General features: G+C 48.3%; 1 non-coding gene and 1 pseudogene across 1 annotated transcript; both read left to right on the plus strand.

Moving 5' to 3' along the window:
• Positions 1 to 12,072, plus strand: part of LOC125154370 (60S ribosomal protein L7-like 1) — a 127,005-nt pseudogene extending 114,933 nt beyond the window's left edge.
• Positions 12,073 to 12,670: 598 nt separating this feature from the next.
• TRNAQ-UUG (transfer RNA glutamine (anticodon UUG)) lies at positions 12,671 to 12,752 on the plus strand. Its single transcript has one exon. It is a non-coding gene; the product is annotated as a tRNA-Gln (tRNA).
• The last annotated feature ends 9,633 nt before the right edge of the window (positions 12,753 to 22,385 follow it).

Genomic DNA, 22,385 nt, shown 5'->3' on the forward strand with positions numbered 1-22,385 from the left:
AAAATGGGGGACGCCTGGGTGGCTCAGTCGGTTGGGCGTCCGACTTGGCTCAGGTCACGATCTCGCAGTCTGTGAGTTCGAGCCCCGCATCGGGCTCTAGGCTGACAGCTCAGAGCCTGGAGCCTGTTTCGGATTCTGTGTCTCCCTCTCTCTGACCCTCTCCTGCTCATGCTCTGTCTCTCTCTGTCTCAAAAATAAATAAATGTTAAAAAAAATTTAAAAATAAAAAATAAAACTTAAAATGGATTGTCTCCCCTCTCCCCGCCTGCTTTTGCCCCTCCCCCCACCTCTCAAAAACAAATAAACATTTAAATAAAATAAAAATTAAAAGTTAAAATGGATGGCCATATGACTTAGCCATTGTGCCCTTGGGCATTTATCTCAGAGAAATGAAAACTTACGCAATAAATAACGTGTACACAAATGGTCACAGCAGCTTTATTCAAAATAGTCCCGAGCTGGTAACTACCCCAAGATGTCCTTCAACAGGGGATGATTAAACTAATTGTGGGACAGCCATGGCATGGGACACCGCACAGCAATAAAAGGCATGAAGTACTGATACACACAATAGCCGGCATGAATCCCAAGGGAACTGGCTGAGTGAAAATAGCCAATCCCAAATATCGTTCATTGGGTGATTCTATTTACATAACGTTCTTCAAACAGCAAAACCACAGAGATGGCGAACAGATTACTGGTTGCCAGAGATTAGGGATGGATGGGGTGGGGTGGGGGGGATCATTATAAGGGGAGTCATGTGGTAATTGTATAGTCCCTTATCTTGATTGTGGTGGTGGTGGTTACAATTAGCTATAGATGTGACAAAATTGCATAGTATCACACACACACACACACACACACACACACACACAAGTGCATGTATAACTGGAGAAATCTGAATCAGCTCTATAGATTGTACCCATATCAGGGGCGCCCAGGTGGCTCAGTCGGTTAAGCATCCAACTTCAGCTCAGGTCATGATCTTGTAGTTCATGAGTTCGAGCCCCGCATTGGGCTCTGGGCTGATGGCTCAGAGCCTGGAGCCTGCTTCAGATTCTGTGTCTCCCTCTCTCTCTGCCCCTCCCCAACTTGCACTCTGTCTCTCTCAAAAATAAATAAACATTAAAAAATGTTTTTAAAATAAAGAAATAAAAAATACAGATTGTATCAATATCAACTTCCTGGTTTTTATCTTGTTGGGGAAAATGTTAACTTTGGGGAAGACTGGAGAATAGATGCATGGGATTTCCTGTGCATTTCTTTGCAATTTCCTTTGATTCTATGATTATTTCAAAATAAAGAGCTAAAAGACATCTCGTAGGGTCAGAAACCAAGGACATGTTTTAAAAAGACATACACTGATGATAGCATGTCAGAGGACACAGAGGCCAACAGAAAGAGCTCTCGATGGCCAAAGCTGGAGCCATTTGAGTAACAAAATAAATAAAGTAGTGTTGGATTATGACTTGAAGTATGAAATTAATATCCATTAGTTCATATTAATATAAATAAGTGAGTGCAAAATAAATACATGGAGAGAAGAGACAAATCTCTAAATAATTTATGTAGATAGGAGAAGTCTGAGAAGCCGTCACAGCCAGGAGGAGCCTGAGGAGACATGCCAAGCGAATGTAACGTTGGGATCCCGGAACGGCAAAGGGTCATTAGGTGACAGGTAAGGCAACCTGAATGAGTCATGAACGTCGGTTAATAATAATAAATCCAGGGGCACCAGAATGAGGCAGCTGGGTGGCTCCCTCGGTTAAGCATCCAACTTTGGCTCAGCTCATGATCTCACGGTTCATGGGCTCCAGCCCTGTGTCGGGCTCTGTGCTGACAGCTCAGAGCCTGGAGGCTGCTTTGGACTCTGTGTCTCCCTCTTTCTCTGCCCCTACCCCCTCATGGTCTGTCTGTCTGTCTGTCTCTCTCTCAAAAATAAATAATAAACATTAAAACTTTTTTTCAAAATAATAACAACGGGTCTACATTGATTCATTAATTCTAACAGATGCACCACACCATTGTAAGATGTTAATAATAGGCAACACTGTGGGTTGGGGATATGGAGACTCTCTGTACTCTCTCCTCAGTTTTTTTAAATAAATCTGAAACTGTTCTAAAAACATTAATATGTATTACCAAACGCAAGCTTAAAAAAGTAAAGCTTTGATATATAGCTTTTGAGTAACTACTATGAAGCAGGCACTTTCCTAACGATTGTTTGGTCGAAATCGTCCAAACAGTGGGAATGTTAGCTTTCGCTACGTTTCACTGAAATGAGACCTTGGAGCTCCGAGAGGTTAGTTTTCTGGGATCCCCCAGTTGGGAAGTAGCTAAGCTGGAATGGGTGCTCAGGTCTTCTGACTTTCATCCCATGGCTTTTCCCATTATGCCACCCAAGGATCTGAGGAAAGGTGGTTATTCAGTTATGGTGTGGAGACCAATTACCAGAATGCTCTGTGAACCAGAACTCCCCATCCCTCAACCATGCACAGCTTTGTCTTCCCTACAGGACTCAACCTAATTCCCTAATCTTTTCATAAGCAAGTTCGAATGATCACATCCATTCAGGACGGGAGGCATCGTTTGCTCCACGCTAGGGATGGAGAAACAGACTCAGAGAGGTAAAGTAACCTGCTCACGGTCACTCAGCTAGTGGGAGGTCAGGATTCAAATACAAAGCTTGCGTTCTTCCCTGTAAGCTTGAATGGCCAGCAGGCCCCCACGGAGGAATTTCACACAATCCCAGATAGAGCCTTGATTCCTTGGTCTTTCCTCTGGCCGCCCTTTGTTTTCCAGGGACAATTAGGGAGGACGGACTCAGTTTCATCTAGTGAGGAAAATCTTCGCAATATTTTTGTAAAAGGGATGAGGAGAGTCGGTGCACTGCCATTACAGGGGGCATGATAGAATCCCTCTCATAAATCCACATTATAAACCAGTCGGCAAAATGTTACCAACAACCCCACTGTCCCCACGCCTGCTCTGACGGCAGACGTGGTTAATCAATCCCTAGCGCTTGCCATGGGAGCCTGGGCTCAGCCTGACAAGCCCTCCGGGCAGTCACCATTAATCCTCAGAGCCGATCCTGAGATGAAATCCCTCTCCCTCCCAGCGATGGGCACCGGCACACTTTTACACTGTTTTTTGACATTCGAAAAACAAGGTGAGAGCGTGCAGCTACTTGCTAATTGCATTGGCAGCTGGTGCTACAGTCACCGCACAGAATCATTTCTTTAGCCTTTCGTTAGGATGCACCATCCCGAGCACATTCCCGATCGCAGCCCCCCTGTGCGCAGGGAAGGGGCAAACCACCGAACGTCAAGCCCGCTGCGCCATGATGCCCCTGTGCCTCCTCTGGGCAAAACCAGGAGGGAGGCTGCCCGTGGGCTTTGTAGGCCAGCCACCCATGGGAAGCATCACTAAGGTTTATCCTTGCTAGAACACTCTGGCAATTGTAAGAACTGATGCCTGCAGGATGAGGCTTTCTGTTTTGTTCCGGACTGTGGCCTTGTCACAGCAGCAACCACAGAAAGCAATCACCTACAGGCTCAGGAACAAGCCAGAAAATGACCTTGTGACCCCTGCCCCCTTGCCGACCAAATCAGGCCCAGGGGATCAATAACAGTGGGAAGTCTGGGGTGTTGATCACAGACAGCACACATTCTTCTAAAATACAAAGCCAAATTACTCAAGACTAGTACTGATGGGAATTTGCCAGCCCTGATGGGAGCTAAAAAGAAAATCGTTAGTCCATAATGCTTCGAAGTAGCTCCCAAATTGTGTGGTAGCTTAACTCAAGCTTACTAACATTTTTGTTCTGCTTAGAGCCATGTTTCCTCCTTCTGTGGGTTCCCACAGCTCAAGACTGAGGCCCCACGTAACATAAATGCATAAATACAGGGACGTGCTCTTTGCTACGCAAGTAAACGTTTCCCCAGGGCAGCGGGATGGCCAAGTGTTTGGAGACATAGTGTCCCACATCTTTTCATTCGCCAAGATGTTATCGCTGTTCTGCCACAGTCCTGTGTCCCTGGGAAGCAAAGAATGGGCAGTCATTTCCCTCCCCTTCTCCACACGCGTGCGCGCGCGCACACACACGCACAGAGGCGTGCGCGCGCGCGAATACAGGGGCACTGAATTCTCTTGACCAACTGGAGAAAAGAAGCAGATGGACAGACTGGCTGGCCCCTGCCCTCCCCCACGCCCTTCTGCTGAATGCTTTGGTCCACCTAGAACTGCACAATTTTCTCTACCAGGCTGGATAAGTCCTGGAGATGCTCGTTAATGTTCCGAGAAAGTGAGCATCTCAAATCCCCTTTGACACTGGGGGTTAAGTGAAAGATACCAGAGACCTGAGCAGCGGAGAGAGGACACCGGCCCCTGTCCTGTGCTGTCCTTCTGGCTCCCTGCACTCGCCAGCCTGGGACGTACAACGGGCTTCATGGAAAGGACACGCCCGCCTCAGAGTGCACCTGACTTCCATACTTTCCAAAGACCCCGTATCGTCAGTTTGTCACCAGCCAACGTGGACCATCCGTTAGTAAAGTTTTGGTCCACCTTAGAGATCTCACATTTTTATAGCCTAGACATGGCTGCCTGGTTGAGGCACCAATTTTGGATCCATCCATTCATTTACTCATTCACTCAACAAGTATTTATTCAGCATCTACTCTGTGCTAGGTACTGGGGGTTCACCAACAATTAAGAGACACTGTTCCACTCTCACAGAGGTTGGTGGCCCAATCAGTTGCAGTCAGGGTAGCAGGACTCGTTTTGATTGACACATGGTGCATGCCATGACAAATTGGGGCTAGACACCCACCTGTGGTCACTTTCCCCAAAGGAGGTCATGGCCAAGGTGGGGATTTCAGGCTCATGAGCATCTCACCTGTACGCCAGAGAGGAAGCTCTCTACTCTCCTTTCCACCCACTCCAGAAAACTAGGATGCTGTGATGTTCTGGGGATGGTGTGGGGGGGGGGCGGATCTTTGGAATCACACAGCCTTGGCCCAAGTCCCAACTCCCCCTTCTCTATCAGTGTGCCCTTGGACAAGTCATCTGGCTGCTCTAAGTTTTAGTTTCCTTGTCTGAGATGTGGGGGTGATAACCACAGCTATTTCGTAATGTTGAGAATTAAAGACATTGATAAAGGCACTAACAGACAGTGAGAACTCTGTAAATATTAGCTTTTATTCCCACAGTCAAACGGGCAAGTGCTCAAGGCTCACATATTCCTGGATGTGAGCCATAGAAGAACAACAGGAACATTCATGGAGCGAGGGAGGAAGGCCTTGAGGTAGCAGGAGTCACCTAAAGCAGCCAGGTAGGGCTCAGAGTGTCCTGTTGTCCTTTCCTGTAGGCGGCTGGATGCCCATGGGACACAGCAGCCCAAGGGGCCTCACGCTGACATAGCGCTTACCAGAGACACAGCTGAGCGTTGAGACCACAGGAGGAAATACAGAAGCATGACTCCCCCAGACCACATCCGGGCAACTGCCAGGCGCAAAGGTTGGTATGTAAGGGCAGGCGGCCAGCAAGCAAGACCCTGGGGGCTATGTTTCTGGACAAGACCACTGATTTAATGAACATGTTTGGGGGCGCCTGGGTGGCGCAGTCGGTTAAGCGTCCGACTTCAGCCAGGTCACGATCTCGCGGTCCGGGAGTTCGAGCCCCGCGGCAGGCTCTGGGCTGATGGCTCGGAGCCTGGAGCCTGTTTCCGATTCTGTGTCTCCCTCTCTCTCTGCCCCTCCCCCATTCATGCTCTGTCTCTCTCTGTCCCAAAAATAAATAAACGTTGAAAAAAAAAATTTTTTTTTTAAATGAACATGTTTGTTCGCGTTTGGATTTTACTGGTACAGTCAGAAATGAGAATAATTCTTAGGGCACCTGGATGGGTTCATCGGTCAGCGGCCGACTCTTGATTTCAGCTCCGGTTGTGATCCTGCAGCTGGTGAGTTCGAGCCCCGCGTCGGGCTCTGCGCTGCGCTGTTGGGATTCTCTCCCTCTCTCCCTCTCTCTCTCTCTCTCTTCCCCTGCTTGCGCCCTCTCTCTCTCTCAAAATAAGTAAAGAAATAAACATTTTTTTTAAAATGAAGATAATTAGGGGCACCTGGGTGGCTCAGTCGGTTAAGCGACCGACTTTGGCTCGGGTCATGATCTCGAGGTCCGTGAGTTCAAGCCCCGCGTCAGGCTCTGTGCCGACAGCTCGGAGCCTGGAGGCTGTTTCAGATTCTGTGTCTCCCTCTCTCTCTGCCCCTCCCCCGTTCATGCTCTGTCTTTCTCTGTCTCAAAAATAAATAAACATTTAAAAAAAAAAGGTTTAAAAATGAAGATAATTAGATTCGCGTTTTATGGTGAGGGGGCAAACAACTCATTCTTACTCTGTGGAAACTCACGACTCACGTGAAACACCAAGACAGTTTCCAAATCATTTTGCCACCTCTGCCTGTGAGCCGACTCTTCCCAGGACATATCACGGCAGGCACGTGACAGAACACCCCACACCTCTAGGTCGTCGGAAGCCAAAGGGATGGACGGGCTGCCTCCCCCTCGCTGAACTGGGGTCCGTGGGGTTTAGCCCTTTGCCTGGGACCTGCCCCTCCGCTGGCGCGTTTGCATCCCTCTGCCCAGCTCTGTGCCAGGATCCCGAGCCCTTGATCTGGTCCAGCTTCCCGGGACATCCGCAGGGGACAGCCACCTCTCTCCCCTCCCCGCACTGCACCGGTGGCCGGCCTGAGCAGGTGGCCTGGCAGAGTTCCCTAACAGGTGTCTCTGTCCACGGTACTCACAGTGGCTGTGAGTGGAGCAGCCACGTCTGTTAGGGGCCTCGGCAGAGAAGGGAAAAGCAGGAGGAGAGCTGAGACTCACCCCAGATTTCAGAAGGACCATCGCGTCTCCTTCTGCCAACTGTTCCCCTCCTGCACTCTTTCTGCAGCCAGCGGGCCCCAAGGCACAGTGTGTGAAGTTCAAATCTGTTTCTGTGCTGTCAGACCAAGCCTGGGAAGCCGACGAGTGAGAGCACGCTCTGAGCTGTGTGGTGCTTTACAAAAGCACCCAGTCAAGTGTCCCCGGGGCCCCCGGGGTAGATGAAAGCCGATGTCAACCATTTGTGTGAACTGAGTCTCCGGCTGGAGACAGGAGCCGGGGTGTTAGGGACACCTGGCCAAAGCCCCGCTCTCGGAAAAGTAGGGCCAGGAGTTGAATTCGGCGCCCCACGCGGCTGCAGCAAGGGCCCTCCATCCGGGCCGCCCAGGCCGGCCACAGGGGACAGGCAGGTCCCCCATGGGTGAGTTCTCCCACCTGGTCAGGTGGGCTCCTGACGATCTCACACACACTTACTGGGAGGTGGCTGGGTTTAGTGCCACATGAGCGGTGGGCAAGAGGAAGCCGCTCAGATGTGGGGCATGAAACACGTGCGGGCTTGCAGACCCCTTAGACACGTGATTTTCCTCTGTAGCAGCCACACTGAACTGAAGAACCCTTACTATTCTTTGGAGTCACCCTTCTCATCCCGCGAGCACGTTCGAGACACAGAGGATCATTCCCAGCTGCTGATGCGACAGCCGTAGATATTCTCTAAGCCCGGTTCTTTCTTGGGCAGGACTCGGGGCCCTCCCCCTGAGTCAGCGGAGCCCTTCCCCTCCCCCCCAACAGAGAGGCCCCTCCTCCTTTTATTGTCCCACGTAGGCAGGTGTAAAACCGGGGGCTCTTCCCTCTCAGTGTTAAAAGGGCCTCCTTGGCTTGGGCCTCCTTGGCTTGGTTTAGAAGGAAGTACCCGGGTAGCCAGGCGGGTCTTTCACCACAGATAACGAATAATGAATGTTATTCAGTGTGAAAATGACAGCAATTCTTCACCTGTCAGATTCAAAGGGTTTAAAAATAGCAGCGACCCTCAGGGTGTCATGGGGACAGCTGGGACCCTGAGAGCCATCTTCGTTCAGGCAGGGAGGCGACAGGAGGGAGCCAGCCAGGCACAGCCGGAGAAGTGCTGGAGCGCCCTTGGGGTGGAAGGACTTTCTCCTTGGGGCCCTGACCTTGGAACAAGGCCTTGCTGCCTGACTTCCTTTTCAGAAGGGCACTGGCAGGCCCACCGTTACCCACTCCCGCGAGGAAGAAAAACAGAAACAGCTTCTCCACACACAGCCCGGTGGAAGTGTCTGGGTTTCGGAGAGTGTTCAGAGACCATTTGTAAAATGAAGGGCCGGAGGGAGGTTCTGGAAAGAACACGGGATCTGGAGTCAGATGGCCCGGAATTGAATTAGATGGCACCAATAATTTTCCGCACGGTCTAGGTGGTTGACCTGGCCTCTTGAAGTCTCAGCTTCCCTGTGCGCATTTGGAGGATGGGACTTCTCCCCTCATGGGGATTCGGTGAGACAATTCTACAGGAACCCCCTGTTTTCTTTACTGTTTCTCTACCTTCGACAACCACCAGCCTGTGAGAGCAGGGGCTGTTTCTCTTTAGCACCACCGTTGCCCTGCGATTGGAATGGAACCCAGTGCCTGCTCATGGCTCACTGTATGGAGTAACCAGTCTGATCTTCCCTAGGTAACTCTTGGCTTTATGAAAACAGGTACAGATTAAAAAAAAATTTTAAATGTCAGTTCAACCAATGCTTAGGCTCCTTACTCGTTGGCACCTGGAAAGACACACTCAAAATCTCTACTTTAGTGGAAACTCATAGTTGCTCCCTCTCACTGAGGACCCTGCTTCCCAACCTTGATCAGACACCTGGTCTACCCGACTGCGGCACACTTCCGGGGACCAGTGTTCCTCAATGGGCTGGTGCTCCCACCTTTGAACGTGCAGTTGAGGTGCCAAGGGAGCACTGCGGTGGCTTCCAGAAAGCCAGACCGCGACCGCCTGACCCTCAGACCCTCCCTGATGGGTCTGGCCCTTCTTCCTAGATCCCACTTCCAGAGAGGAAAAGAAGGTAATCGTCTGGTCGTGTGTAAATCACTTTGTTGACAACACATCTGGTTATTGGGATGATGAGGGCATTTAAAAATTCTCAAGAGAGCGTGTGTGGCTAGATCCCAAATCCTCAGCTCAAACTGAGACCCTTGGAGTGGAACCAAGAATGGTGACCATACAGGCCCTGACTCTGGTCCCTGAGGACTACACCCAAAGACTTGCACCCAAAGACTACAGATAGGCTTCCAGCATTTCATTGGTTCTCGACCTCATTGCCTCCTCGCCAAGCCCTCTGAGGGGCCTGGAGTAAGTCTCAGGGGGCGCTTCCTGGAAGCATCTCCACCATCAGCTACCCAGCTGAGAGATGAAAAGGTCAAAGGGCTCCCGGTACAGAGCCCGGGTAAGAAGTTCCCATTCCAAGAATTACAAGGTGGTTGGCTTTGGGGAGGAGGGCACGTGAGGAGGAAAGGTCTGTGCCTGGATTGAACGGACACTGGCAAGCCCAAGACAAAAACATCAACACCTCCAGATGGGGTTAGGAACTGTGGCTTCTACAAACTCAACCAAATTCGCACCTCTTGTGTCTCAGAGTCTTGTGTCGTTAAGGTGCAGGGAGAGCAGATTATCTCTCCCCCTGCGGTGTACCAGCTATACCTACCCCCTGCTCACCTAAGTGGGGGGCTCAGATGGACTCACGCTCTTAACCTCCACTCGAGTTTTCGGCCTCACCCCAGCAGGCTGCTTATTTGTATCCAGGGCCAACGAGTTTTCAGGGAAAAGCAATTTTCTCCCGGAAGCTACACACGTTGACCTGTAACAGGCGAGTAACACACCACAGTGTCTGGATTAAAAAATAAAACAGAGGGGGCTCCTGGGTGGCTCAGTCGGTTGAGCAGCCGACTTCGGCTCAGGTCATGATCTCACGGTTCATGGGTTCGAGCCCTGTGTCGGGCTCTGTGCGGACAGCTCGGAGCCCAGAGCCTGCTTTGGATTCTGTGTCTCCTTCTCTCTCTGCCCCTCCCCTGCTCGCACTCTGTCTCTTGCATTGTCTCAAAAATAAATAAACATTAAAAAAAATAAAAATAAAAAATAAAACAGAGAGTCACATTTCCATCTTCAGTACTGTCCTGTCAGGGTGCCAGTGATTCTTTATTACCAACCACTGAGGACGACCAGAGTCTGTCCATTATCTTTCTTTCTGGAAAAACTAGCACCGTTCAGACACAGATGGGAGCTAAAGAACAAAAACAGCTCCCCCCCAAAAAACTGATGGAGACGCTTAAAAAGCTGAAGATTTTCCGTCGATCTTTCTCAGTTTCTTTTAAAAATCAAAGCACAATCTGTTTGCTTCAAAGGCGGCGTCTCCATAGCTTTCTCAGTGTCATAATCTGAGTGTAGATGAAAGGAAGATACTAGATTTGTGCTCTGTCTCCTTCCTTTCTTGAGGTAATAGGTCACTACTGATAAACAGATGTACTCAATGATTCTGTCAAAGGTAAGATGTTGAGACTTAACATTGGTAAAATGGCGATATTTCCCAAATTACTCTTCCGATGCAAAATCCTAGCTGGCTTTTCTTGAAGAAATTGACAAACTGATCCTAGAAGTCATATGGGCCCAAAGAGCCAAAATAATCATGAAAAGAACAGCTGGTTGGGAAGACTGACATTTCCTGATTTCAAAACTTACTACAAAGCTGTCGCGATCAAGACAATGCTCTACTGGTATAAGGACAGACACATTAATAGACTAGAACTGAGAGTCCAGAAATAAGCCCTTATGTTTATGGCCAATGTGCTTTTGACAAAGATGACAAGATAATTCATTGGGGGAAAGAATAGTCTTTTCCACAATAATGCTGAAGCAACTTGGTATCCATATACAAAGGAATGACCTTGGACCCTTACCTCACACCATACACAAAGAATCAACTCAAAAAGAGATCGTTAGAGGGGCACCTGGGTGGCTCAGTCAGTTAAGCGTCTGACTTTGGCTCAAGCCATGATCTCACAGCTCATGAGTTCAAGCCCTGTGTCGGGCTCTGTGCTGACAGCTTGGATTGTTTCAGATTCCTTCTCTCTCTCTCTCTCTCTCTCTCTCTCTCTCTCTCTCTGCTTCTCCCCTGCTTGTGTGCACTCTCTCTCTGTCTCTCTTTCTCTCTCAAATATAAATAAAAAATTAAAAAAAAAAGAGGTCATAGACCTAAATGTATGAGCTAGAACTATAAAACCCTTACAAGAAAGAACAAGAGTAAGCCTTAATGACCTGGGTTTGGCAATGCTTTCCTAAATATGACACTAAAAGCACAAGAAACAAAAGAAGTAGGTACATTGGACCTCATCAAAACTAAAAACATTTATAATTCAAACAATACCAACAAGAAAGCACAAAAAGGGAAAGACGACAGAGAAAGAGCGAAGAAGCAAGATCCCTTTGGTTCTAGAAAATCTGGAAAAAAAAAAAGGAAGGCTTATCAAGCCTTCAAAGCCACTCAAGCAAAGCAGACACTTTTGAAAAAGAAGGAGCAGAAGAAGGGAAAAAGGAAAGAGGTCAAGTTTAAGTGACTGGAATTGTTGCTACACAATTCCTGGCAGCAATAACGTGACAAGGCGCACCGAAGATGACGACTAAAAGTGAAGCTTCATGTCTTCGAAGTGCCAGATAAGCATCCTGTGGCCTTTGTTGTTGCATCCAGAGGGTTAATGGGGTGATTTTACTGGTGCGGAGGCTCATTGCAAGCCTTCCCCTTGAAGAAGATTTTCAGTGATGTCTTGTCAAAGTGATCCCACAGACCATAAAAACGCTACAGATAGTGGAACCTTATGTGACCTGCGGATTTCCAAATCTGAAGTCTGTCTGAGAACTCATCTTGAAACGTAGACGGGCCAAGGTCAAGGATAAAAGCATCTCTCTGATAGATTACAGTGACCGGGGAGCACCTGGGAAAGTTTGGTGTTATTTGTTTAGAAAACCTCAGTCATGAGATTGCCTTTTCAGGGAATAGTTTCCAGGTAACCTCAGGCCTCTTGCACCCTGTCCATCTCTCAGTGGCCCATCATGCTATGGAGAACAGAGGGGGCTTCCTCAAGGGGATGGGCTCACCTGGCTCTCAAGGTGAACACATCAGTCAGCTCATTCGGCAGCTGAACTAGACCCTGATTTTCTGAAACAGTGAGTTGGAAGCATGCGTTTTTGCTTTGGGGAATTCTTACACAGTACCTTCAAAGAATATTGTTTTCTGCTATGTCTTCAGAAGCTGCAGGGAATGGGTCAGGGAAAAGACGATGACGTCCCTAGCATCTTCTTCCATCGGCTTCCCATCACAGCCCAGCTCCAAGGGAAAGTTCCAGTGTGTTTTCCATATTGGCTGCCACTGGCACCTCTGAAATCAGCAAAGGACTCCTGCCATAGAGGGGGGGGTCCTGCTTTGTCACATCTCTTCTCCTGGGGTTTAATGTTGGTGGATGAATACCCAAACATGAATTCAAGGAAGCAGTGGACCAAGCCCAGGGGTATGCTTGGAAGCTGGGGGTTCCTAGGGCCTTGTTTTGGAGAGAACTTGAAATACAATCAGAAAGAAGAGAGAGAGAGAGAAAAAAGACAGCCCATGGATTCAGAGACAATACTTGCAAATCACTTGTTAATGGACTTGTATCCAGAATATGTAAAGAATTCTTACAACTCAATAGCAAGAAGATGAATTTGTTCATCAAAATCATATGCCACTTCAAAAACGGGCAGAGGAGGGGTGCCTGGGTGGCTCAGTCGGTTGAGCGTCTGACTTTGGCTCAGGTCATGATCTGACTCGTGGGTTTGAGCCCCACGTCAGGCTCTGTACTGATGGCTCAGAGTCTGGAACCTGTTTCAGATTTTGTGTCTTCTTCTCTCTTTGCCCCTCCCCTGCTCATGCTCTGTCTCTCTCTCTCTCTCTCTCAAAATAAACAAACATTAAAAAAATTTTTTGGGGGGGCGCCTGGGTGGCGCAGTGGGTTGGGCGTCCGACTTCAGCCAGGTCACGATCTCGCGGTCCGGGAGTTCGAGCCCCGCGTCGGGCTCTGGGCTGATGGCTCAGAGCCTGGAGCCTGTTTCCAATTCTGTGTCTCCCTCTCTCTCTGCCCCTCCCCCGTTCATGGTCTGTCTCTCTCTGTCCCAAAAATAAATAAACGTTAAAAAAAAAAAATTTTTTTAAATAAAAAATAAATAAAAAAAAAATTTTTTTTTAATAAATGGGCGAAGGATATGAACAAACACGTCTCCAAAGAGATATATGAAGAAGGTCAATATATACATGAAAAGATGCATAATATTATTAATCATTAAGGAAATGCTAATCAAAACCTCAATGAGGTACCTCTTCACACTTAATAAGATGGTTATAATAAAAAAAGAGACAATAGCAAGAATGTGGAGAGATTGAAACTCTCCTACGATGCTGATGAGAATATAAAATGGTGCAGCTACTTTGGAAAACAGCAATCCCTCAATAAGTAAACATGCAGTTGCCCTGTGATATCATCATGAGAACTCACCTATGCACCTATTGAATTGTTTTTAAATTCGGGGCACCTGGGTGGCTCAGTCGGTTAAGCGTCTGACCTCGGCTCAGGTCACGATTTCTCAATTCGTGAGTTCGAGCCCTGCATTGGGCTCTCTGCTCTCAGTGCAGAGCCTGGAGCCAGCTTCTCATTCTGTGTCTCCCTCTCTCTCTGCCCCCTCCCCACTTGTGCTTTGTCTCTCTTCCTCTCTCAAAACTAAATAAACATTTAAAAAAATTTTTTTTTCATTTTTTTTTCAACGTTTATTTATTTTTGGGACAGAGAGAGACAGAGCATGAACGGGGGAGGGGCAGAGAGAGAGGGAGACACAGAATCGGAAACAGGCTCCAGGCTCTGAGCCATCAGCCCAGAGCCTGGCGCGGGGCTCGAACTCCCGGACCGCGAGATCGTGACCTGGCTGAAGTCGGAGGCTTAACCGACTGCGCCACCCAGGCGCCCCCAAAAAATTTTTAAATTATATTTTAATGAGAATAAGTTTATTTACTATGCATATGCATACATACATATATGCATATGCAACCCTTTAAAAATGCCATTTGCCAGTGTATTATACATAATCTAAAAGTAATAAGTGATTCAGAGGGTGATTTCTTATCAGTCATTATTATTCCATCCATGAATCCATTAATTCCATTAATCCACTCCAATCCGTTCCATTAATCACAGACACGTCCAGCTCTTCTCAGGCTCAGACAAGAATTGACATAGACTGACACTTAACAAAGAGTCTACTTTCTTATGCATCATCTTTTAGGAGGCTAAAACGTGACCCTTGAGTTTGAAGGATTTCTCTTAAAATTTTTGTTTTAGTCTTTATTTTTGAGAGAGAGTGCGCGCGCAAGCAGGAGAGGAACAGAGAGAGAGGGAGACACAGAATCCGAAGCAGGTTCCAGGCTGTGAGCTGTCAGCACAGAGCCCGATGCGGGGCTGGAACTCACGAACTGTGAGATCAGGACCCGAACCGAAGTCGGCGGCTTAACCGACTGAGCCACCTGGGCGCCCCTTGAAGGATTTCTCTTAAATCCTTGGTTTCCTATTTATGTTGACTTCCTGCCACCCTGATGTTCACCAATCTCAATGGCTTTCCTCATTACGGCTGCTATTTCCGTTACCTGGTCAGCCTGGGCTCATAATATCTTAGAATGATGCTCATTAAATTTCCTTATTATACCAAGGTCATCCTTTCGACTAGCCATTAGCAACCTGAACACCTGAACAAGTACTGCTCTCAGTACTTGCTCCTTGTAAGTCCCAAAGCCTACTGATGTTCCTCCAGTGATATATGAAGTTCTCTGTTCTCTTGCTGCCAGCCTCTGCCCGACCCCTGCTGTGCCTCGGCCAACGTCTTGAGCCTTCATTCAGTTCTTGAATGTCTTCTTAACACTGCTTCACTGCAACATACCTCCAGTCCTCTTGAGAGCCATGGTTTGCTCATGAGGAGATTTTGTTGCTTCGTCATGGTCTTTCAATCCTTCAACAGGGGTTGTGGCATCAGCAAAGGTCTTCTGATCTTCATTCTTTGCAGCCAGAATGGTTGGTTGGTGGACAACATGATCTATTTAACCTCCGATGGTGCAGGGACAGCCAGCATGACTCCTCTTAATGAGGGGAAAGTAAGGTGCCAAGAGGAACCACATCCAAGACTTTGAGTGGGGTTGGCTACCTAGCCCCCCTCCTGGATCCCCTTATCGTTCTTCTGTGTCCCTCCCCCTTTGCCCAACATTCTTTTGCCCAGGACCATGTGTGATAATGTGCTCTCTCCCCATAGTTAGGGTGGTTAATGATTGCCCAGTGAAACAAGGAAACAAAATGCTAATTCTTAACTCAAAACAAGATGACTCCTCCCTGAAGCAGATCTGCCTCTGCTTTTGTTTAGCGTGGGCCTATTTTTCTATTGTCCAGGAGGGCACCTGAACACATCCCTACTATTTTAATCAGCTTGGAAACCCTGGTTGTGACGAGGGAGTATTCATGGAGTATCCCACCTATACGACGTCCCTCAGGTAGAACCCCTAGGCAACCCTCCATCTTTGGAGCTTCCCTCTCAGACCACGAGGGGCCCAAGCAAAGGTGAGCCAGGATTCCAGCTGCTCCATGCCCCCAACCTCAGGTGGAAGGCTCGGGAAGGCTCTCAGCATTTCTGACAGCGTTCCAGATATGGGGCTGCCTTGGCCTGTGGAGTGTAAAATGCTTCTTGATGGGCTGAAGCTATGCATGGAGGTGCCTGCGGTTTTGTGATATATGAAGACAAACCTTTTGGGACATCCTCGGCACTCGCTCTAGACAAACATTGAGATTGGTGCACTGGAATTGATTTTCCTCCCTCCAGCTTCCATTAAACTGTAAATTCTCTTCACCCAGGATGCTGATAGGGTGCCTGAGAGTGTTCTTAAGAAAACCAAATACACCAGCCTTCATCCCCTCTCCCTAAGTCAGTATTTCTCAATGTGGGGCCACAGATCATATTTGTCACCTAATCACCTGGGGAGTTTGTTGGTTTGTCAGACACGCCTTTTCCAGGATTCATCTAGAAACATTAGTGCCTTCAAGTCTTTAGGCCCAGAGATGGGAACTTTGCATTTCAAACAAACTTTCTTTGCACGTAAGTTTAGAACTGTTCCTACGAAGCTGAAGCCTGGTCCCACAATCTTAAGCCCTGGCATCTAACTGTCCCCCATTTACTAAGTATGTGTCATGACAAAGGCTGATGGATGCAAATCGCATCATACTAAAGAAGTGTATTAGGTGACTCACAACCCAGACCCATCGCATCTGAATCTCTGTGGGGTAAGATCCAAGTACCAGTATGTTTAAAGCTGCTCAGGCAATTCCAGTGGGCAAAGCCGAAACCACAGCTCTGAGGGAACTTTGAACCCATTTCTCATAGGCTCCCAGCCCATCCACAGTTGGGCCAATGGTCCTGCCTCTGCATTCTTCACATCTGGGGGAATGCACTTTCCCATGACTCCATCCATCCCCCGGGCTCTCTCACTCCAGGAAAGACCGGCGTTGACTCTGTGCACACTTCCAGACCCTCTACCGTCAGTAAAGTTGCACCATTTGGCTCCTTGCTATGATCTGCCTGTTCTGTTCTCCCAGGCTGCCAGTTTGTTGCCTAGGGATGCCTTCCCTCTCTCACTCAGACTTGGCTTCTGCCCTGACTCAACCAAGCCACACGGATCCCCCATTAGAGTCAGACTTGAACGCCTATCACGTCAGAAACATGTACTCCTCTCTGTTAACCACTTACATCAGTTCACCTTCCTGGCCAAGCGTTGATGGCACTGTGGGCAAGAGAAGAGAGAGGCAAGATAGCCTCTGTAAACCCAGGCTCCTGGTCTGTAAGGTGAGAATAATAATGCATAGCTCCTAGACTCTGAGAGCCCGTGGATGAGGTTGCCCTGCCTCTAGGATAGCCTTGGGTATCTTCTGAGCCCTTCTGTGGACTGAGGGCAGGTCTAGAGCCCCCTGAAGAATGAACAAGATTATGTCAGAGGTTGGTTCTGCTGGGGTCCTATTCTAGAACCATGTCTTGGGCCCTCAGGTTATCCTCCAGTCTACTTGGAGCCTGGACCTTCCACCTGCTCTGTCAAGGGGTCCAAGCAACGGGCTTCCATGCTTCACACTTCTGCCAGGTCCAAGCTGGGGGAGAGGGGCAGGGCCAGACCAGACCTAGCCTACAAAACATATCTGGCAAAACTATGCTGTCGTTCTGTCCTCAAAGACCAGTCCTCCCTGGGGTACTTTCTCCACCCCCCAGCATCCATAGCCCCACCAATGTGACTGGCCACGTCACGGTCTCCCCCCATCCCCTGTCCTGGCAAAGCTTCTCGAGTGGCCTCTGCATCTCCTTGTAGACTCTGCTGCTGCCACAGTCCTTTGGGAGCCACACTAGTTCCTGTGCAAATAATAAAACCAGCCAGCAGGATGGATGTGAGGGTTAAATAGACAACATATGGAAAAGGACTTCTCACTCTAACGAACCGTGGTACCAATTTGAGGTGTATGGCTGCCAAGGAGAGAACTGCGTTCTTCTACTGAGGGCCACTCTGGACAGCGGCAGAACTGTCCCAGGACGGTGGTGTCTCCCTCTCCAGCCGTCTTCACAGCCAGACATACTCCGGGTGTAACTCCCAGCTCTAAGCTCTCTATGTATGACCTTGGCCATGCATGGCAGGTTTCTCGAGAACCAGTTTCTTGATTTGAAGTATGAGAATAGTTCAGAGTTGTTGTAAATATTACAAAGGTCATGATGATTCAAGATTGGAAGTAACAACACATACGTGTGAAACATCTGGCTTATCATACACACCTATTAAATCAGGGCTTTTACTATTAATATTGCTATGACTGAGAGCCAGGAAGTGTGGGATCTCATTTTGGGGGAAGCAATTTTAGAAGGGGACTTCATTAGTGTCCTCAGTAGCCCCCTTGAAGGGTAACTTTCCCCTCCCTCCACCTCATCTGAACCTTCTGCAATATGCCCACTTCTGCACCCCAGTTGCCTGAGAGCTCTCACACATGCAATGACCAGGGTCATGGTCTCATGCCCCTTTTAAGAAGTGAGGAAATGAGTCCCTTCTGTTCACAGGTGGCAGAGCCCAGACCTACACTCAGTAACCTCTGGCTCTAGACTCGAGGCCCATCCCTCTGCCTGCTTGGCTCTCTCTGTTTGCAAGAGTTACACTTGGTAGCGGTTACTGTGCTTTGTTTTGTTTGTATAAAATCATGATTATTGCCTCTTCTATCTATAGCACCATAGAGTATAACACAATGAAAAGAGGAATGAGAAGTTGCCAAATCCCGATTCAGAGATGGGTTTGGTGTTTTCTCATGTTGGTTCATTTCTGTTTCACTGTAGCCCTATGTCTCCTGCCGAGGGACAGCCTGGAATGGATCCAGAGTTGGCCTAGATCCCAGGTCTCCTATTCTTGGTATTCTTGATACCCAGGGTAATGAGTTTCTGTCTCCCAAGCAGAGTGACCTCCTGGACGTCTGGACATCAGCCCTTTGTCTGAAGCTGGAGTTTGATGTTTCCTCCCAGCCCATCCTGTCACAGTATTTCCCTCGTTGACTTTTGCCCTAAGGCTCCCATTCCATTCATCTGGGTCTGTTCTTATTCACAGTCCCCTCCTGCCACCCACCTGGCAAGCTGTCTGGCTCACTGGGTGGTGGGGAATGGCACCAGGTAGCGGGGGAAATGGACTAAGGTTAAATGTGGAGACCCCCAATAACTGGGAGACCCACCGCCACCACCACCATAGAGTCAACATTCGGTGGTGGTCTTTGTGGACGTAGCAGAGGCAAATACCCAACTTCAGACCATCCAAAGGATGAAATAACAGCAAGGAGATACAGGGCACTTACCACATACGCCATATTTATCAGATAATTTAGAGAGTGCGACCTGCTTGCCCTTGAGGAGACAAGACGTATTTACTTGAAATTCAGTGCAGTTGTATGTGTAATGTAGACTAGCAATATATACTCGCAGTTAAGCTACAGCATATAGACCAGAGGCATGTCAAGAAGGGTCTGAGATTTTACCTTGCTTTCCCATTAAATTAGCTGTCACGGTTCTATGGATGTGGGTAGAAGACATGAGACTCCTGGGTCAGAGACAAAGGACTTTATTAGTCATGGCACATCAATAGCATGTTCCCCTGCACACACCCTCAAGTTCATAGGGCACTGTGGAGCAGTCCAGTGGGTGGTGAATTCACAGTGGGTCTTTGTCACAGCTCAGGAGCCCTGTTAGTTAGGAAACCCTCAATCCTACAAGAGGTTCTTGACAAACCTGTTCAAACTCTTCCCTGGATAGAGACTGGTCGGGAAAATAATCTGCTTTGTGCCTCCCCCAACTTTTTCTACCTTTCAAAGTTGTTTGCTGTATAAACCTCCTTGAAAACTCATCCAGAACAAAGACCATCATTGCCTCTGCTAATAAGACACACAAAAATGCAAAAGACCGGGACATCTGGGTGGCTCAGTTGGTTGAGCATCTATCTGACCCTTGGTTTTGGCTCAGGTCATGATCTCACAGGTTCGTGAGATAGAGCCCCATTCAGGCTCTGCACTGACAACGCAGAGCCTTCCTGGGATTCTCTACCCTCCCTCCCCCCGTCCCTATCCGGCTTGTGCGCGCTCGCTCTCTCTCTCTCCCAAAATAATAAGTAAACATTTTTTAAATGCAAAAAAACCATAGAAAATTGTCTCCAAAAAGCTATAAAAATCTATAAATGAGAAGTTGCAAATTGAGAAAGACTGCATCTAACTAAAAAGATAAGAAGCATTTCCAGTTGATTAAGGACACAAACTGATTTTTTCCCCCAACATTTCTCTTGTCTGATTCTATTTAACATTATGCCAAGTGCATGGAGAGGTTTCTTGAACATACGCCTAGGAGGAAGGACCGCCCAAAGGATGCAGGTGCAAGGGGCCAATCAGCCTGGAAGGTGTTATTTTCTTGAAAGTAATCCAAAAGGCAGCCGATGCAGTGCAGGAGATGGAAATTTGGCTAGAAAACGCACTGGGGCACAGACCATGAAGGGGGCCTCCTTCAGATTTGCTCACCTAGGGAGGGAGGGGTTGCCGTGAATGCTCTTCCAGGGGCGGAAATTTTGTTCCTTCTGTTCTCTGGGAGGTCTGGGTTGCTGATGGTAATGATCATGAACCTATCCCTCAGTTATCTGAACTCCTAGAGAGGTGTGAAATCCCAAGGAGACAACAATCGGAAAGTCTTGCTTCCGTTGGCTTTGGGAAGCATTCTGTGACTCAGAAAATTCTTCTGTCTCCATAAGGAGGAGAGAAACTAACCGAGCATCATGTTCCCTTCGAGTTCCCAAGACTGTGTTTTTCTTGGGTCTGTGTACCCAGCATCGTGCCAGGAGATGCAAGATGCCACAATATTAAAAAGGTGCACTTTTCTGGAGCATCAACTTCTTAGTCATTCATTCATTCATTCATTCAATAGTGAATTTGTTCATTTGTTGAATAATTAATTTTCTCAATTTGCCATACACCAAGCATTTTCACTCCATAGGTAATTTAAAATATAGTTTTAGAGTAAAGGAACATAAATGTTCTCAAGTGGGCTGACGATTTCATGTTAAATTTTTAAAATGTGGCTACGGACATTAAAAACATCTCCCACTAGTCTTTTCCCTGATTCGTCTATCGAATAAAATTTTATCAGTGAATAGCTAGGCACCAAGCATGGTTCTAGGTGTGTGAATAAGTGAATAAGATACATTTAGGGAAAGGTAAGTGTTGTAAAGAAAATAAAATTGAGCAAAGTATAGATAGTGACCAGAAGAAGGGAGGGCAGAATTAGACAAACAGTCAGGGAAGAGGTGACATTTGAACCGAGAGCTGAATGACAACACAAAGCAACAAGATGTTAGATGACCTGTGGGTGGTGTTCCAGGCATAGAAAACAGCAAGTGCAAAGGGCCTGAGGTTTGAAGAGTTCAAAAAGTAGAAAGGAGGCCAGCGTGGCCGGAGGGTCGTGAGCAAGGAGGTAAAAGGTGCAAAATGGCAACAGAGAGGTAGAAAGAAGCCAGCCTCTACAGGCTTCTATAAAAACCCATGGCAAAGAGCACCAGGATGACAGGAAGCCTTGGAAAAGCTTTCAACAGTGGGGCTATTTGATCCGGTTTATGCTTTAAATAGCAACCTTGGGAAAGAGTGAGGTGGGGAACCTGTTGGAAGACTAATGTTGGCTTCCGTGCAGTCTCCCCTGGCCTTAAAGGTACAGGCATGGAAAAGCTGGATGAGAAGCCCAGGCTTATGTGAATACCGGGGCGCAGGCGGGAGAACGCCCCCAGCTTGCTTCTGGAGTACGTGGGGCATATGCCAGAACCTTCAAGGTATACCATCAATGTACAGACCATCCAGGAGATAGCAACCGATGTGCATGCAGCAGCCTGAAGCCAGGAACTGGCCAGATAGAAAGAAAAAGGACATCCAGCTACGAAGCCCTCCTCTCCCTGCCATCCCCAACCTCAGAACTTCGGACGGGAAGCAATATTCTGGCCTCACATGTACTCTTCCAGTTGAATCCACCTGCCCAGTAGCATGGCAATTTGTTTGTTTGTTTGTTTTAACGTTTATTTATTTTTGAGGCAGAGAGAGAGAGAGCATGAACGGGGGAGGGACAGAGAGAGAGGGAGACGCAGAATCGGAAGCAGGCTCCAGGCTCTGAGCCATCAGCCCAGAGCCCGACGCGGGGCTCGAACTCACGGACCACGAGATCGTGACCTGGCTGAAGTCAGACGCTTAACCGACTGCGCCACCCAGGCGCCCCAAGCATGGCAATTTGGAAGCAAGCGTCAGCAAAGAGGAGAAGGAGGAAGCCGATCACATCATTGCCAAAGAACATTGATTAAAACCCACCGTGCGCACGGTGTACGAAAGAGATGTAAGAATTGGCCCTGAGCTCCTGGAACTCACAGCCCGGATGGAGAGGCAGAACAGAGACATCGGCGATGAATATCGCAGTCCTCAATCCTCCCAGCAATGGGGACTGAGTTTAGCACTCTTTATGGGGTAGCCAGACAGGTGCAGGGCGGCTGAGGGTCAGGTTCAGGATCAGGAGCTGAGCCAGGTCCCCGGCTGGAGGAGCTGCCAGAACCTGGCTGCCCCGAGAACACTGATCTCCACAAAGGCGTTGGAAAAGACCCAGAGAAGCTTCCCAGGAGGGGAGGCCTTGACAGGGGGGTACTCCACGGCTTCGTCCACGGTTGCCCAGGCCAGGCTCAGTCCACCGGGCCGGCCAAGCCAGGTCGGGGCACAGGCCCAGCCTCTGTCCGTGTCAACCGTATTCCATGCATTGTTCTCTCCCTAATTTGTTTCTCATTGTTCTCTCCCTAATGAGTCCTTGCAAGCCTGTTAAAGGGCCTAAATTATTA

This window comes from Prionailurus viverrinus, chromosome A1, assembly GCF_022837055.1.
Source record: "Prionailurus viverrinus isolate Anna chromosome A1, UM_Priviv_1.0, whole genome shotgun sequence".
Taxonomy (NCBI): domain Eukaryota; kingdom Metazoa; phylum Chordata; class Mammalia; order Carnivora; family Felidae; genus Prionailurus; species Prionailurus viverrinus.